At 37.2% G+C, this 18,055-nt stretch overlaps 1 protein-coding gene across 8 annotated transcripts in view; it reads left to right on the top strand.

Moving 5' to 3' along the window:
• Positions 1–18,055, top strand: part of PPARG (peroxisome proliferator activated receptor gamma) — a 144,651-nt gene that overhangs the window by 11,242 nt on the left and 115,354 nt on the right. For 4 of the 8 annotated variants that reach the window (XM_007985259.3, XM_073009840.1, XM_007985261.3 and 1 more), the window contains exon 2: positions 12,338–12,414. The exons of 1 other annotated variant lie outside the window; for it this stretch is intronic. The gene's annotated coding sequence lies outside the window, so the exon portion shown is untranslated. Of the gene's footprint in view, positions 1–2,111; positions 2,252–12,173; positions 12,231–12,337; positions 12,415–18,055 lie in introns of those variants that run through there. 3 more of the 8 variants (XM_038003542.2, XM_073009838.1, XM_038003544.2) reach the window with 3 other exon arrangements.

Here is an 18,055-nt window from a genome sequence, read left to right as displayed (position 1 = left end):
GGGGAAGAAAATCTGTGTCCTTGAATATTTTTTCCTAGCTCTCTTACTATCCTGTTATCTTAGGTTATATTGCATATATTATATATTGTATATTATGCATAATATATTTATAATTTATTTCTGTCTCAGTAATGGAATTATTCCAAAGGAGGTAAGAATGAATCCTTTGCTAATAAGTTATTACTTTCCTTGAAAATCCAAATGACAAGAGGATTATTCACTTTGCAGAAGGATTATTTATGTTTTCACAGTAGATTTAAGTGGTTAATATCCAAGTGAATTTAATTTATAAATAAATAAATTAATTAAAAAAAATATTTACCCCTAACAAAATGTAAAACAAAGTTCATGGAGAATGTCCCATTAACATCAAAAACACTTTTTTTCTTGGGAGATAAAGTTGGCTGCTTTCTCTTTAAAAGGCCATTACAAACTTTTACAAGCTTAGAATATAATATTTGAGTAAAAGGAGACTCAGATTCTATTTTAAACAACCAAATTGTTTTGATCAAATTACTTATTATAGCTATTTTCAATTTCTGTATTCACAAACTGTTTACTATTTCAGTTCTGTTTTCAAGTTGACAGAAAATATCATATTGATCACTTAGAAATAAATTCTGAACCACATGAATTTTTTGGGAAAAAATGATAAGGAAAGTCAATTTTGATGGACTTTATGTAAAATTAAGTAGAATTAATTCTTTCATATATACAGGGCCATGAAATGTTACAGTGTAACTCAATACAGAGGTAACCAAAACCTTCAAATTTTGCAAATTTCAACAGAGTTAATTTATTTGGTTCTATAAACATTTACCAAATGACCACTCATTAAATCTGCCCACCTATAATCATGACCTTATAAAATGGTGAGACATAGCAGTATCTGGCACTGGGTACACAAATTACCACGGCTCAATAAAAGCTGAGAAAATGACTAAGTGATTGAACACAGCACATTGCCGTGGTTGTGTCTTTAAGCCATTCATGTAATTCATGCTGTGTACTCGACTTAGCCTTCTGTGTGATCTTTGATCTCAACCAAGCACAATACAGCCACAATTAATTTCTTTTTATTGTGAACATTAAATTTTTAAATGTCAGGTTGACTTTCTTTGTCATATATCTTATGTATGAAATATTTATCCTGGTCCCAGCTTTTTTTTTCATTCTCAAAGGAGGTGAAACCAGCTTTTGAATTCAGAAAATGCAAATATTAATATAAGCCTAAGTAAAACGTAATTAGAAATCAGATCTACTCTGAAATGGAATCTGATATATTCCATGTTCTGTGTTACACATATTTGCTGATTATTTGCTGTCATGTCTTATAATTTTCATGGGAAAATTCCATGTACCAAGCAAAATTGTTAGTTCTTAGAGGATAGGAATGTATATTGTAGTTCTTATTCTGTTTACCTTGCTGTGCACTGTATACCTTCCCTAATTCCCAGCCAGCAGCACAGGGAACTGGGTGCACTATATACACTTTATTAATATTTTTCAACTCGATTTTATTTTGAGGACAAGTGTGTGCTTTTTCAATATCACTTGTATGGGATTCTCCACAATCTTAGGGAATTTCCTAAACTACTCTTTAAAACATTAATTCCTATTTTATGTATTGTTTTTATGATACATAATGATATGGAACTAATGCCAGGAGAAATTTCCATTTTGTTATTCAAAAGCAGGCAAAATGGGATATGAAAGGGAAAAATGTTAATTATAGACTTCAACATTCTATGTTGGACCTTGTAGTTGTTCTGGTCAGAAGAACAGGTTTTTTAATGGCCTGAGGACCAGAGTATTGTTTTGCATTCTTGTTTGGAGACCTTCAGTGGCAACTGTAACAAACTCTGCTTAATACCACAGTTGGAGAAAAGTTTACAGTAATGCCCAGTACAAAATGTTATTCAGACTTACTACTCATGCGTAAAATGAAACTGGATTTCTTCTTAAACTTCATTCAATGTTAGATAAAACACTATCAAGTTTTGGCCTCATTTGTGTATAAGATGTCATTTAATTCAGTTGCTCAGCTAGTTCATATATGAATCACAAGTATTATCATCACAATTATTTAACAGTTAATCTCCTTTTACAAGGTAGATATGTGTTAATGAGCAACCTCAAAATACCAAAGAAACTGCTTTACATATACAAGCAAAGCAAACAGATGGACCTTGTGACATCTCTGGACACCCACTCTTCTTGATAGGCCTTCATCTGTGGGTGTAAAACGAAGGTAAGAGTCTGCTCTCTAAAGATCAATGCAAGGAACTTCCATGCTCTCCACCCTTGGGCAACCTGCCATTCTCCTTCTGCCACCACACCTGTTCAGCTACTAGGGCAAAGAAGTGCCCTGCTAGACACAAGCAGATGCTTCTCTTACTGAGAGAAGATAATATAAGGAAGGATAAAGAACTGAAACAGGTTTGAGGCTTTCTCTTATTCATCAGCTAGACTTCAGTTTTCTTGATTTATTATTCCTTCATGTATTGCCAGACACAAAGAGTTGCACATGTGTTCAAGTTGGTTCTGGGCACAAAGGGAGATACCAGAGCTTCTGTAGCTAGGAGCTTATCATCTACGTGAGCCAAGAAGGGGTAATGTTGCAACTGGTAACTAACAATTCGCAGCAGTATGTGATTAAGGGCCGAAATAAGTAAAGGGAGAAAACAAATGCTATGGAAATTCAGAGAAGGCTAAGATCAGTGTGGAGTGGAGAGCACAGCCAGGTAAAGCCTCATAGAGAAAGTGGGAATTGAACTAAACTTCAGAAACTCAGGGATTGACAGGATAGCCTCACGAAAAATACTAAAAACAGTACAGAAAAAGAAACAAGAAGGGAATTAAAGGATGATTCCATTTGTACAAAATATCCCGAGTAGGTACATCCATAGAGATAGGAAGCAGATGAGTTGCCAGGGGCTGAAGAGAAAGGAAAGGGGGAGTGACTGCTTAATGGGTACAGGATTTCCTTTGGAGGTGATGAACATGTTTTGGAACTACACAGAGGTGATGACTGCACAGCTTTAAGAATTACTAAATACCAATGGATTGTACACTTCATAAATACATTTTAAATTGTGAATTTTACCTCAAATTAAGAAAAAAAAGTTCCTGGTTTGAGGTAGCCAAAAGAGAAAATAATTTCCAGTATAAGAAAACAAAGCCTGAAATAGCGAATAAGCATAGAGTTAGGGGAAGGTTGCAGAGATTAACCAGTTTGAAGTGGAGAGTGCATGGATGTGACTAGTGAGAAACATGGTTGGAAGTGTAGATTTTAGGCCAGATGATAAAGGGTCTGGAATGCAGGAGAAGGAGTGTGGGTTTTATCTCATAAGGAATGGGGAGATTCCAGATCTTAAGGACAGGGGTGAGATGATTGAATCAGAAGATTGATTTGGCAGTAGCATGCAGGGAAAGCAGTCAGGAGGCTGCTGCAAAATCCGGACATACCGTGAGGAGGGCCTGTGAGAGTGAAGTGGAAGGACAGATGTAGACGATGCTCTGAAGCAGAGAGTGGTGCTCAAAGTGTGGTCTGTGGCTTGATGCTGCCCCACAAGTGTTCGTTACGGACCTGGCACACAGTAAGGATAGATTTGAGGGTAAGCCTTTAAAACTTATATTATTATGATATTCAAGCACATAATTTTGCATTTCATAGCAATATCCACAGTGGGTGTAAGAGACAAGAAACTTCCTTCATCCCAGAGTTGGAAGACCACTGCCCTAAAGGATGAATGAGTGGGGTTGATGACTGACTCCTGTAGGGCAGTCTTTTTTTTTTTGGAGATGGAGCCTTACTCTATCACCCAGGCTAGAGTGCAGTGGCACAATCTTGGCTCACTGAAACCTCTGCCTCTGGGTTCAAGCGCTTCTCCTGCCTTATCCTCCTGAGTAGCTAGGACTACAGGCATGCACCACCACACCCAGCTAGGTTTTAAAAGTATTTTTAGTAGAGATGGGGTTTCGCCATGTTGGCCAGGCTGGTTTTGAACTCCTGACCTCAAGTGATCTGCCCGCCTCAGCATCCCAAAGTGCTGGGATTACAGGTGTGAGCCACTGTGCCTGGCCAGGCAGTCATGTTTGATGGCTCCTTTATAATGTCCCACCCCTTGTGCTAGACACTGGGACCAGAGCAGTAGGCAAGATGGACTGGCACCTTCTCTTGTGGAGCTCACTGTTACATAAATAATCCTCCTTCTTTGTCAAAGGATTGCTAGGAATTAGAGGGAGGTCTAGTTCAGCTCAGCATAAGGAAAGCATTCTAGTAACTACAGCTGTCCCACAGTAGGAAAGGATGATTTGTGAGAAAGTGAGTGCTTTGTCATTGGACATATTTGTGTAGAGTCTGAATCATCTCTCAAGACGTCTTGCTTTGGCGGGAGAAATGGACTAGGTAACTTATAAGGTCTTATGTAACCCTAAGGTGCCATGATTCCCTATTCTCTAATATGAACTTAGTAGGACATATTTTCTTCATGATTGGCTGTATCGAAACATCAGTACATATACTAAGTTTCTGTCTATTTCTGTTAGCACTTGTAATTATGTTTACCTAAATTTGCATGCAGATTCAATTTTGAATTTATCTGTACAGTTAGTTCCACAGTTCTTTTTAAAGCAAGTGCTATTCTCTAATGCTTTCTCAGACACTTATTTCCAACTTTAATATTTATAGTAAGTTCCTCTTTCACGTGATGTGTGTCACAAGTCATGCAAATTTCTGCAGAAATGAGTTACATAAATTGCAGTCAAGCTGCCGACCTGTAAATCATTCATTCTTGCCCCCATGATGTCATGTTGTGGTTGAACAAGACCAGGCGTGACCACTTGAGGATGTCTTTGGGATGTAATTTTAATTGGGTGAAATAACTTTTATTGTTCAACTTATGTGACTAGTTACTGCAAATGTCAAACTGTTACGTTTAACAGCTAGAATGATCACAGGTTAATCGCACTTTAGAGGATGTGGAGAACATAGACTCCTATAGGAGTGATAGTCTTACTATATTTTAAGGGGAATTCTAGAATGTTTTTAACTCAACTAAGGACGTTATTTTCGTGAGGATGATTTTAATGCTTCTGGTAAAAGGTGAAGAAAAATGTTAGCTGCAGAAGAAAAAAATTTGTTTCACTTCAAGTCTAGTAGAATATTTTGTTAAAATAGCCAATTTTCATTGTGTATTATTAAAATGGCTTATACTTTTCATGACGATATATGTAAAAATTTCACATGTGCCTGGTATTATACAGTAGTTACCCAATAAATGTTTACTGAATGTTGTTGAATGAATGTGAGGTGGGGGTGGACAAAATATTTCAAATGGAAAAATAGTATGAGCAAAGGAAAACATGAATGCAGAGAGAAGCAAAGATGATTTCTTTAAAGTCGTATTTATATGTAATAACAATGGGAAAACTTTTTGGCTGAGTAATTTTGGTGGCTCCTTAATTTCTTAATATTTAACAACCAATGACGATTCTCTCTGATACTGATACCCAAAGTAAATAGCTGAGCTTGAACATGGAAAAGTTACTGCCTCTGACTAATCCGAATGTCTGAGCCTTTCCTCTCTTCTGTCTTCTTTCCTTCCTCTCTTCCTCTCTTTCCTCCTCTTTTCCCCTCAGTTGTGGCGCTAGCTCTTGTTCTTGTTCCCTCTACCCTTCTCCCCTTTTTCTTTCCTGGTGTTCCCTATGTTTTCTTTTTTCCTTCTTTTTCTGTCTCTGTTTCTCTCCCTCTGAATTTCTGCTTCCTTTCCTCTCTTTCCCAATTCCTGCTGTCTCTGCCTTTGGTTGTCTCTGACTGTAATATGGAAGTGAAGTATATTTTTATCTACTAAACACATGATCAAATAGGGTTTTTTTTTTCTGAATTTAACATTAACAAAATGTTATGTTGCTCTTTATGAGATGAAATAAAGTTGGATATCACTTATAAATTGATTTTGATTGATTTTTTTTTAAGTATTAAATCACTAATCTTCAAATTGGTAGAAGGAGGTCAGTAGACTTTGAGTCATAAATTTTTGTAAGCATAATGGTTGTTGAATAATTCCTAATTGTCTTTAACAACCTTGGTTTCTGCCCTCGTTTTTCCAAATGCAGACATAGCAGGTGTCTTCAGCATCTAATTTTTTATTACGCTTTCATATGTGCAGTCATAAAAAAGCTGGAATATTTGTTTTGTTAATTCTGTATCTTTATTGTCTAGAATACTGCTAACAAATAGCAGATGCTCAACAAATAATTGTTGCTTAATATTTCAAATCTATAGTGTCATTCTACCTCCTAATCCCAAATACCCATCATAACTTTTTGGACTTTTACAATCAATTTATAAATGTAACCATACAATTTTGTGCTTAGAGAACGTTTTCTCTCCATTCTCTCTGCCTTTAGACCATTCTGCAGTTAATCCTGAACCAAAATGTCATTTAACCATCCTTCTAAATGATTACTCCATAATTAAGCACCAAAGAAGTCATCTAGCTCTTGATGGTAATAGTTAATATTTGTTGAATGCGTATTCTATATCAGGCTCTGTTTTAAGCACATTGTATACATTATCTCATTTTATTCTTTCAATAGCCATGTACATCAGCAGTCCCCAGCCTTTTTGGCACCAGGGACTGGTTGCATGGAAGACAGTTTTTCAGCAGATTGGTGGCAGGGGGAAATGGTTTCGGGATGAAACTGTTCCACCTTAGATCATCAGGCATTAGTTAGATTCTTCTAAGAATCATGCAACATAGATCCCTCACATGCACAGTTCACAATAGGGTTTGCACCTTTGAGAATCTAATGCTGCTGCTGATCTGACAGGAGGCAGAGCTCAGGCAGTAATGTTGGCTCACCCACCGCTCATCTCCTGCCATGTGGCCCGGTTCCTAACAGGCCATGGACTGCTACTGGTTCACAGCCCTGGGGTGAGGGACCCCCGATATACAGTATTAAAGTCAGATGAAGAAACAGGAACAGAGAGGTAAAATAACCTCCCAGGTGATAAAAAACTAGGATTTGAACCCAGACAGTCTGAATCTAGCCACCCTGTCCTGCACAGGAGCCTACTTTGCAAGTATTTGGCTTTCCAGGGAATGAGATGTCCACATCCCATCACCACCACCACCACTATTCCACATTTAACAATTAGACCTATACAAGTGTAACCATATTCACATGTGACAGTGGATTAAATTGAAACTCTTCGTTGTGTTAATTCACTGCAAATGAGCTTATGTGTCTTGTAAGTAGTAAGCAACTTGAAAGTACCTATTGTTGCTTATGACAAGGTAAATTAGATCACCAAATCTTTATATTTGCTGACTTCATCATCACTTAAAATCAACCACTGTTAGGAAAAATTTTTTTTTTGTCTCTCTTTCTTAAATTCCTCTTAATCTAAAGGCATTTTATTTTGTCTCAGGATATAGAGGTCAATTGAATATAGCAGATTTTATCAGTGTTGTAAAAATCTGGAGAGGAATGTAAATGGCTCATCTTGTGTCTGGCCTCTGACTGAATCAGTCAGCTATGGTGGGGTTAGGGGACAGATCCATGTATTTACTTGCATGGGACAAAAATTAGTCATTTGTGAGTGTTCACATACTTCCGCCTGCCCCAACCCACCACAGAGAATTGTAATTTGACAGTATGGCAATCCCTTCCCCTACTCTTAAAAAAGTTGATCTTACAAGGTCAGTCCTATATTTTTATGAAGAAGAATTAGAGAAGAAGTAGAAAGGAACTGGTCATGAAAAGCAGAAGATTTGGGTTGATATACATAACAAAGTGCTGGGAATCAGAGGAAGAGGGAGAGATCGTGAAATTCCTGGGCTGGGAATAAAGAGTGTGTAGGTAGGATGGCCTTTGGTGAAGGAGACACTTTGGAGAGCATGGTGTGTGAAAACATTTAAAGGAAAATTAAAGGAAATTAAGGGGAAATTAAAAGGAAAGAGTATATGAGAAGATGCTTTGTGATTATAAACTGAATTTTCTTTAATGTATTTTGAAAGACCCCGGTAAAGAAGGGAATTTCTTTTAATTTTTCAGAGAATGAGGAGTTGTCCAATTAGGTGTTGAATTGTTTTTCCTTGGAACTCTCAAGAGAGGACTTGTGTTTAGAGAGAGATTTGGGAGCTGTAAGCGAGTAGATGTGTTTATGAGTCAGAGTGCTGAGGGCAAGGATATAAAGAAGAGACGAAGGCCAAGAAGAAACTTGGAGAGCACAAAATAGAAAAGCTCAGAAAGAAGGGGTACCAGGAAAAGGGACTAAGATAGTCATCATATGGTAGGATAATAGGAGGCCATGCACGGTGACTCACACCTGTAATCCCAGCACTTGGGAGGCCAAGGTGGGTTAGAGATCAGCATGGACAACATAAGGAGATCTCGCCTCTACAAAAAATGAAAAATTAGCTGGGTGTGGTGGTGCACACATGTAGTCCCAGCTACTTGGAAGGCTGAGGTGAGAGCATCACTTGAGCCTGGGTGGTTGAGACTACAGTAAACCATGATCACACCACTGTACTCCAGCCTGGGTGACAGAGCAAGACCCTGTCTCAAAAAAAAAAAAAAAAAAAAAAAAAAGGAGAAACTGATCTCAAGGAGTCAAGAGAAGAGACAGATTCAATAGTAGAGGATGGGCAAAATATCAAATGCTGCAGAGGCAGAGACTGTGATGTACTAGAACCACGTTGTTAAATTTTCAGAATTTTATTGAGCCAATTGTTATGCATGCTATTATTAACGCTTAAATTGAATACAGTTAAATAAATTATGTTAAAAATAAAAGTAATAAGTACACAAAGCACACCACTTCCTAATTATTTTACATTGCTGAGATGATTCATGTTCATGGTATCTGAGTAGTGGAAATACGCTGTAATATTTGTGCTGCTTTTAAATCAGTCATGGTGGGATTATTTACACCACAAAAATTGGCAAACACTACCAATCAGGGCATTTTTCTCTGCAAGGAGAGGCAGTTAAATATTTACCAGCATGCCACTGGAAAAATAGAATTGAAGTCAAGAAAAGTCTAATGGATTTAGCAGGAAGGAGATGACATGTACTTAAGTTTCAGTAGAAAGGTAGGTGACAAAAACCACAGTAAAGTGAGTTGAGGAGTGAAATAATAAGAAATTAAAAACGTGTTCAAGTAAGTTTGAGAACCATTGAATTAAACTGAGAAGCAGATTGTTACTGTTGATGGTGGTTTTGTTTTTTAAATTACAAGGTTTACAGAGTACATACTATGCTAATGTACTTTATTAATCTCAAAAAATGAAGACCATATGCAAATTTATTTTATGGTAGAACCTTTTCTGTTGGAAAATCTTAGGGAACAAGTTATCTATAGAATACATTTTGGGAAATGCTGCTCCAGTATTTCACAATTAAGATGATACTGACTATAAAGTTTGAGATTAATATTCTTGTTCTTAAAGTTTCATACTTTTTAAAAGAAGTTTTGTCAAGAATGGATGTTGAATTTTACTGAGTACTGTTTCTGTCATTTTTGTAGTAATCGTATGGTTTTTTGACCTAGTGCTGTGACACATGTTAATAGATTTTCAAATATTAAATCTTCTTTGCCTTTCTGAGATAAATCTAACTTGATTACAGGGGCTCATTATTTTAAGAGAGGATTTAATTTGTTAATTAGCATTTTATTATTTAAAATCAATATTGATAAGTGGGACTGATGTTTTTCTCTGTTGTCAGGTTTTAATATCAGTGTTATGATACTCCAGAAAAGTTAATTATGTCACTATATTTTTTCCTACTTAGAAACAGCTTATGTAGGAAATTTATCTCTTCCTTGAAAGCTTTAAAAAATCACCTATAAAACTAATAGCTTTTGGGGGAAGTAATTCTTTGGTAAGTTTTCAATTATTTCCATTGTTAAATATTTTTCTATAACTTAAGTCAACTTCACCATTTATTTCATTTCTGACAAGTTAGTCTGAGTAAACTACCCTTGGCCTGCCTTATTATTTACTTAGGTTCTGGTAAAAATCCCATCCCAGATGTAAAACCATTGTGTGAGTAGAGATGAGCAGCCCCTATCTAACGTGGGCTGTGTTGAAGTGTGAGGCAATTGTCTGCTGTCTTCACAGTCCAGTTCTCTGGCTTCTAGAGATGATGGGTAGGGCGTTTATAATCAAATGAATATAAACCAGTTTTGAGTTAATTGACCAAATGGCAGAGGTGAAAGAACTGCAGTCCTTAGTGTCTACTCGCCCGCAGAATGGATCTTGTCTCTGCCCTACTGTGTTTCATGTCTGGAGATGATTCCTTCTAAGATACAGCGCAATTCTGAATGGGTTCAGAAGGAGGAGGACTAGTAGCAGGAGGGGGCCTGGGGAAAGGTTACCTAAATCTGTCTGACTCTGACAGTAGTGAGAACCAGCCAAGTTTTCTGTTTGAGTCAACACTTGGAGCTACACACTAGGAATAGATACCAGTTTCTAGAAATCTTTACTTTTTGCCCATCTACTTCTGAAACAATACATATGTATTTCAAAGGAAAATTGGCACAAGTATTAAGGAAAGCTGGTACAACTTAATCTTAACCTAGAATCAACATTCTTTAATTTTTACATACAGATTTTGTTCAGTTTTTTAGATTAAAATTCTTTCCTTTTGTTTTCACATGTTTGAGCCCTTTTTAATAGTTGCCGTAAATGTAAAAAAAAAAAAAAGAATGCAAAAAACAAAAAACCCCCAAGTGGTAATCTGTCGTAGATAAAGTTGTTTCTCATCTCTCATGTGTTCTGCATGTTGTGTGTAATGAGCGGTTTTGCTGTGGGTACTCCTTTCATTTCTGGCTAACAAATTAGAGTGTGTTTATGTAAATTGCCATGATACCGGTCAGCAGTCACAGCCAGAAAACATAAAACATGCGGGCATAACACATTGACACATAAGCTCTTTCTAAAGAAGAACGTGTCCCATTCTGGAAAGAAAATTGTTGCTTTATTTTTGATATTGAGTCTGTATTAAAAAGTTTTCTTTTTTATTTTTGAGACAGGGTCTCATTCTGTTGCCCAGTCTGGAGTGCCATGGTATGATCATAGCTCACTGCAGCCTTGAACTCCGGGACTCAAGAGTTCCTCCTGCCTCAGCCTCTTGAGTAGCTGGGACTACAGGCACACGCCACCATGCCCAGCTAATGTTTCTATTTTTTGTAGAGACAGGATTTCGCTGTAGTGCTCAGGCTGGTCTCGAACTCCTGGGCTCAAGGAATCCACATGCCTCAGCCTTCTAAAGTGAAAAGATTTTCTTTCATTTTTCAAATAGAAGTACTAAACAATGCCAGAGAAATAAACAAACAGGCAAAATACGTTGGCTATGATTTATATTATTTCCTGCTGGAGTTAACAAAATGGGAAAAATTTTATCTTCATAGTCTACTACGTTTATGCCAAGTGTTAAGTAATAAAATAGCTTTTGTAAATAATAAATTAAAATTATATAAATTTAAAGTTTCAGATTATAAAAATATAAATTAAAAGGTACAGATTTAAAAGAGAAAACACTGTAGAGTTTCATGTAGGTTAGACTGCGTAGAATGTCAGGTCTCGATGTTGGCGCTATTCAAGCCCTGATGATAAGGCTTTTGGCATTAGATGCTGTTTTGTCTTGTGGAAAATACAGCAATTCTAGGATCCTTGAGCCTTTCATAAGAGATAAGGTTGTGAATCCTAAGACCCTAGGACCATTTACTTAGATGATCTGCTCTCTGGTTCATCCTCTGAAAAGTCTGCTTCACAAGGGGTGTGCTGCATTTGCCTTGCCTAAGTGGTTGTGGCACAAGACTGTATTGTCACCTCAGGCTTACTAACCATGTGTCATCTAGAATGAAGTTATATTTTATTAAGGATCGTTTTTGCAATGTATAACTTATCAAACATTAACTTTCAAGGTTATTAATCCATTTAAGGTCTAGTTTTTCTTAAGTCTGCGCAGTAATAGAGGTATCATCATTCATGTGACATAAAAGATGGAAAGGGGCTTCATTCATGTTAGTGATGGAAATAGGAAAGTAGGTGAAGTGAATCTAATACGTGTTTCTTTTATGAAATAATTTTAAAAAGATTCTCCTGCCCTGCATGATTTATGATGAATCATTTTGTGGTCTGTTACTTCTAGAGAATATGAAGCATTATAGGCCCAGGGAAAGCAAACATTCAGATTGAAATCTAGTAGAGAAGGTAAATTTATTTGGGCATGTGCGTTTTGGCAGCCTAGGCTGCGTACATGTGTACACATTTTGAACATGTGTTTGTATTGAAAATCTTGTTTCTTTTTAATTGTTCAGATTTGAAAGAAGCCAACACTAAACCACAAATATACAGCAAGAAGGCCATTTTCTCAAACAAGAGTCAGCCTTTAACAGTAAGTAAAATCAGAATTTATACTGCATTTGTATTGAAAAGTATCCCTTTTAAAGAATATGCAAATTATATATAGTATTTTATTGTAAAATTTCCTAGAGAGTAATTTTTGACTGTTATAATACTTTCTGCTATATAATTTTCCAGTCAGTTGGACTATGCAGTGTAACATATTTGTCTAACACAAAACAAAAGTTAGGATAGGAAAATGACCTAGAAGTTGAGAAATAACTCAAATCCTTAAAAATGAATCTCTAATTAAAGTATTTTACGTTCATCTTATTTTTCTACTTAAGTAATAATCACGTGATTTTAGAGTCTTATGATACTTTTAATTAAATTGAGATAAAAATTAAGATTTCTTGCCTGGTTCCCTATTGGCCATGCAGTCATAATCTGTGGTCACAAAGGAGAAAGTAGCTTCATATTAGCCAGATGTGCTCCATTCTAGGAGGAAGAATTGCTAAGTTATAGCTGGTACCTGGCGTTAAAACTACTTCTTTCCTGGAACTCACTAGATTGGGATAGGATTTCAGAGGCTCCAGGGGCTCCCAAAGTTTTGGGATATCCACCATGGATAATTTATCTTTCCGAGGCCTAACTATAGGGTTCTAAGGCAATTCTTAGTCCCCAACTTTTTTGGGAAGGAAAAGGAGACATACCACTTCAAGGTTTTATGTAGTTTTAGGACTATTGATTTTGGTAAATCATGAGCTATCACAGAATAGCTCATTTTCCTGAAATCTGCAAATAAATGAAATCCACAACGAGCAATATTGAATAAAGAATCATCAGATAGATACAGAAATTAATATAGAGATGTGTATATACGTGAGTTACTATACATACATATGTTTGCTAACTCTGGCTGCTAAGAGAACCTAGAGCAGTGACTCCCCAGTAGCAAACTAGATTGTGGTTTCCAAATATAGGCTGAGCATCCCAAATCTGAAATCTGAAATTCAAAATACTTCCAGATTCCAAACTTTTTGGGCATATAGGTAATGCTCAAAGGAAACAATCCTTGGAGTATTTTGGATTTTGGATTTTTGGATTTGGGATGCTCAACAAGTAAGTGTTAAGCAAATATTCCAAAATCCAAAAAATTTCAAAATCTGAGATATTTCTGGTCCCAAACATTTTGGATAAGAGATACTCAATCTATACCATTTTCCTTAAAGGAAACCAGAGCTCTTTGGAGAAGTGGTTAATTCTAAGCCTGGGGCAGGGAAAATACAAGCTGAGCCTGGAGGATATTGTGGAGCCAGAAAGTAAGGATGTGCTCAGAAGAGTCAACCTGAAGGAGCTCCCAGTGGCCAAAGCTGGAACAATTTCATCAATAAAATAACTACGTATAATATCGAATTATAATCTTATTTATAGATAAAATATATACACATGAATCCAGATTGATATAAATAAATAACTGAATAAGTAAATAAATGGGGGGAGAAGAACTCTTCCTTGTAGAAAACTTTAATTAATGTAAAAGGAATGGGGGAAATAGAAAATTGTTGTCACAAAGTCACAGCAATAATTGCTGCATGCAACTTCCACTGATAAATACTAAAATTAGTGAGTGGGCCAGCCATGGTAGCTCACGCCTCTAATCCCAGCACTTTGGGATGCTGAGGTGGGTGGATCACTTGAGGTCAGGACTTTGAGACCAGACTGGTCAACATGGTGAAACCCCATCTCTACTAAAAATACAAAAATTAACTGGGTGTGATGGCGGGTGCCCATAATCCCAGCTACTTGGGAGGCTGAGGCATGAGAATCACTTGAACTCAAGAGGTGGAGGTTGCAGTGAGCCAAGATCACACCATTGCATTCCAGCCTGGGCGACAGAGCAAGACTCCCTCTCAAAAAATAAATAAATAAAATAAAATAAAATAATTGAGTGAAAGTTTAAGGTGAAACAGATATTTGCATAACCTCAAAGTATCTGCCCCTACTTATTAATTACAAAAGGAAAAATAGTAACTTTACAGTGGACAATCCTGATAGACACCACCTTAACCACATGATCAAGGTTAGTGGCAAGGATAATAAGACATAGTGAGCACATGTGCCCCTGATAGAATGTCCTGAAAGGGACACATCATGCCTTTCGTATTCTTTCCAAACATCTTTAATCTCATTTGACTATGAGAAAGCTTTAACCTAAATACAGACACATTCTTCAAAATATCTGACCCTCTCCGTTCAACAGTGTTGGAGGCATAAAAGACACATCTTTACCAAGGAACCACCACAGATTTGGAGGAGAATATTGCGTAACAACTAAATGCAATGTGGGATCCTGGATTGGATCCTAGAGCTGAAAAAGGACATTAGTAGGAAAACTAGTGAAATCTAAATAGTTATAGTATTGTGCCATTCTCAGTTTATTAGGTCTTCTTTTTTGCTTTTATTATTATTTTTGACTAACACATAATTATACATATTTATGTGGTACAGTATGATATTTCAATACATGCGTACAATGTGTAATGATCAAATCAGGGTAAGTAGCATATCCATCACCTCGAACACTTATAATTTTTTTGTGTTGGGAACATTCAAAATCTGCTCTTCTAGCTACTGGAAAATTTACAATAGGTTGTTATTAATTATATTCACCCCACGGTGCAATAGAACATTAGAACTGTTCCTCGTATCTAACTGTAATTTTGTATCTGGTAACCAATCTCTGGCTATCCCCAGCCCTTCCCAGCCTCTAGTAGCAACTATTCTACTATCTACTTCTATGAGATCAACTTTTTAAACTTCCACATGTGAGTGAGAGCATGTGGTATCTGTCTGACTTACTTCACTTAACCTGATAACCACCAGGCTCATCCATGTTGTCATAAATGACAGGATTTCATTCTGTTTTATGGCTGAATGGTATTCCATTGTGTATGTGAACCACATTTTCTTTATCCATTCTTCTGTTGCTGGAACTCAGGTGGATGCTGTATCTTGGCTTCAGTGTATCAACATTGATAATTGTACTGGGACTGCACTGTAGTAGCTAGGGGGGAAGCTGGCTAAAGGGTATGTAGGAACTCCCTCCACTATCTTCGCAACCTTTCCGTAAGCCTCAGATTATTTCAAGTTAAGAAGTTTTTTACAGGTCACAGTGGAGTCACTAAATAATCATTCTCATTAGATTTTTGCTAATTTGTAGAGTTAAGATTCTGCATTTGCAAATCTTAGAACAGTGTAAGGCAGAGGCATTCTTTTCATCAAGACTATTTCTTGAACTGTTTTCTAATCCTTCTCATACACACTCCCATCTCTGCCTCCACTAGTCTGGTCTCTATTTAGTGTACTTAATACTTTAGCCAGTTGCTTCCAGTTGCAGCTCTCTGGAAACCTGTGAGTGGGAATAACTCCACAAAGCTCTGCCTCCTCCGGAACCACATCTTAGCAGTGTTTTTTGTTGGTGACAGTGAGGGTCTGATTTGAAAGTTCACACCAGAACTGTCAAAGTATTTCGTGAAATAGTTTGAAAAAAATCTCTTGATCCACCCAATCATCATTACCCAAGACAGGATTTGAACAAGAATTTAGAACTCGTTGTCTTATATTTATTTGAATGCAGAGAGGAGAGAAGAAGACCATATTGTTTCTAGGCAAAATGTCTGGGAATTCAGTGAATACAAGTGGTCCTAAGGGAACTTTCATTCTTAAAGGAAATCAGTGACAGCGTTCAATTGTCTAGAAAATCAGTTTAATTTTAGAAAAACATAAAGCCTTTTAAAATCAAAAGAGCAGGGCCGGGCGCGGTGGCTCATGCCTATAATCCCAGCACTTTGGGAGGCCAAGGCGGGCTGATTACCTGAGGTTGGGAGTTTGAGACCAGTCTGACCAACATAGAGAAACCCCGTCTCTACTAAAAATACAAAATTAGCCGGGCGTGGTGGCACATGCCTGTAATCCCAGCTAAATAGGGAGGCTGAGGCAGGAGAATCGCTTGAACCTGGGAGGCGGAGATTGCAGTGAGCCGAGATCATGCCATTGCGCTCCAGCGTGGGCAATAAGAGCGAAACTCCATCTCAGGAAAAAAAAAAAAAAAAATCAAAAGAGCAGACTCTTTTTTTTTTTGAGATGGAGTCTCGCTTTGTCACCCAGGCTAGAGTGCAGTGGCCGGATCTCAGCTCACTGCAAGCTCTGCCTCCCGGGTTCACGCCATTCTCCTGCCTCAGCCTCCCGCATAGCTGAGACTACAGACGCCCGCCACCTCGCCCGGCTAGTTTTTTTGTGTGTGTTTTAGTAGAGACGGCGTTTCACCGTGTTAGCCAGGATGGTCTCGATCTCCTGACCTCGTGATCCGCCCGTCTCAGCCTCCCAAAGTGCTGGGATTACAGGCTTGAGCCACCGCGCCCGGCCTAGCAGACTCTTAAAAGACAGGGTTAGGAGCAGGTATGTACTTTGGCATCTGAAAATAAGCGGTCTGAATTCAAGCATTTTGGCATGAAAAATGAAATGTGAAGTATTTGGAATTCAAACCTGAATTTTTTTGCCGGTAACTCTTGTGTATGTTCAACTAATTTAGCAAACTACACTAGTTCACATTTTTTAGGTGAAACAAGAAATAACAGAAGTTGCACCTAAAGTAGTCAAATTTCATAGAGATAGAAAGTAGAATGGTGCTTAACAGGGGCTGGGGCATGGGAAGGGAATGGGGAGTTAGTGTTTAATGGGGACAGTTTCAGTTTTGCAAGATGAAAACATCCTGGAGAACGGTTACACAACATTGTAAATGTACTTAATGCCATTGAATACACACTTAAAATGGTTAAAATGGTAAATTTTATATTGTGTATATTTTATTACAGTTTTAAAAACTGAAAAAGAAGTAACAAGTCTTCAGCAGTTATATCCACTTCTTTGCCAGGGTGTCTGGCTCTAAGGAGAATCTCTGCTTAGAGGACCATTAATCCTTAGGAACCTTTTTTTAAAAAAAAAAAATCTAAAGATGGTTCCTGGACATCATTTACCAACTGGCAGTTTAAATGGCTTGTATACCATAAATTGTAAGGTTAAAAAAAATCTGGTACACAGGAAACAGTAGAGCTGGGTGGCTGGGAGAGTTGCTTGTGGGGTTAATTTATAACTAAGACAAATGAATCTATAAAAAGAAGAAAAGCCCCATAAGAAATATGTTAACTGATGGTGAGGGAGAAAAAGGGTTTAGATAAAAGATATCTGAACTTGTTTGGTCTCAATGATTTTATGACTGAGGAATTCAATTATAGATGTACTGGGTGGAGCAAATCACAATTCTGTAAATTACTAATAGGACACAACGATCTTTATCATTTTCTGTATGTGCTCACATGCAAAGTTCAGTCCTGCCCTCTGTAAATAAACTCTGCCTAGCTATACCCATGCTATGAATTCAGGGCTTCATTGTTGAAACATAAGCAATGCTTACTGCCCCAACCTTAAAGGCGGGTGGAAATGTGATTAGGAACGAAGACAAATTACTTTTGCTTTTGAATTTTGGCCTTTGGGCTTGTTTCATTTTTGTTCATTTCTTTTCATTTTTATTACTAGAAAGCTGTGAAATATTTTTTAAAATAAAAAGATCACAACCACACAAAAAAACTATTCTTTTGTAGTTTCTTCCAGTTTTGTTCACATGTGTATGC

This window comes from Chlorocebus sabaeus, chromosome 22 (genome assembly GCF_047675955.1).
Source record: "Chlorocebus sabaeus isolate Y175 chromosome 22, mChlSab1.0.hap1, whole genome shotgun sequence".
In the NCBI taxonomy this organism is placed as follows: domain Eukaryota; kingdom Metazoa; phylum Chordata; class Mammalia; order Primates; family Cercopithecidae; genus Chlorocebus; species Chlorocebus sabaeus.
This window is presented reverse-complemented; position numbering and strand designations above follow the sequence as displayed.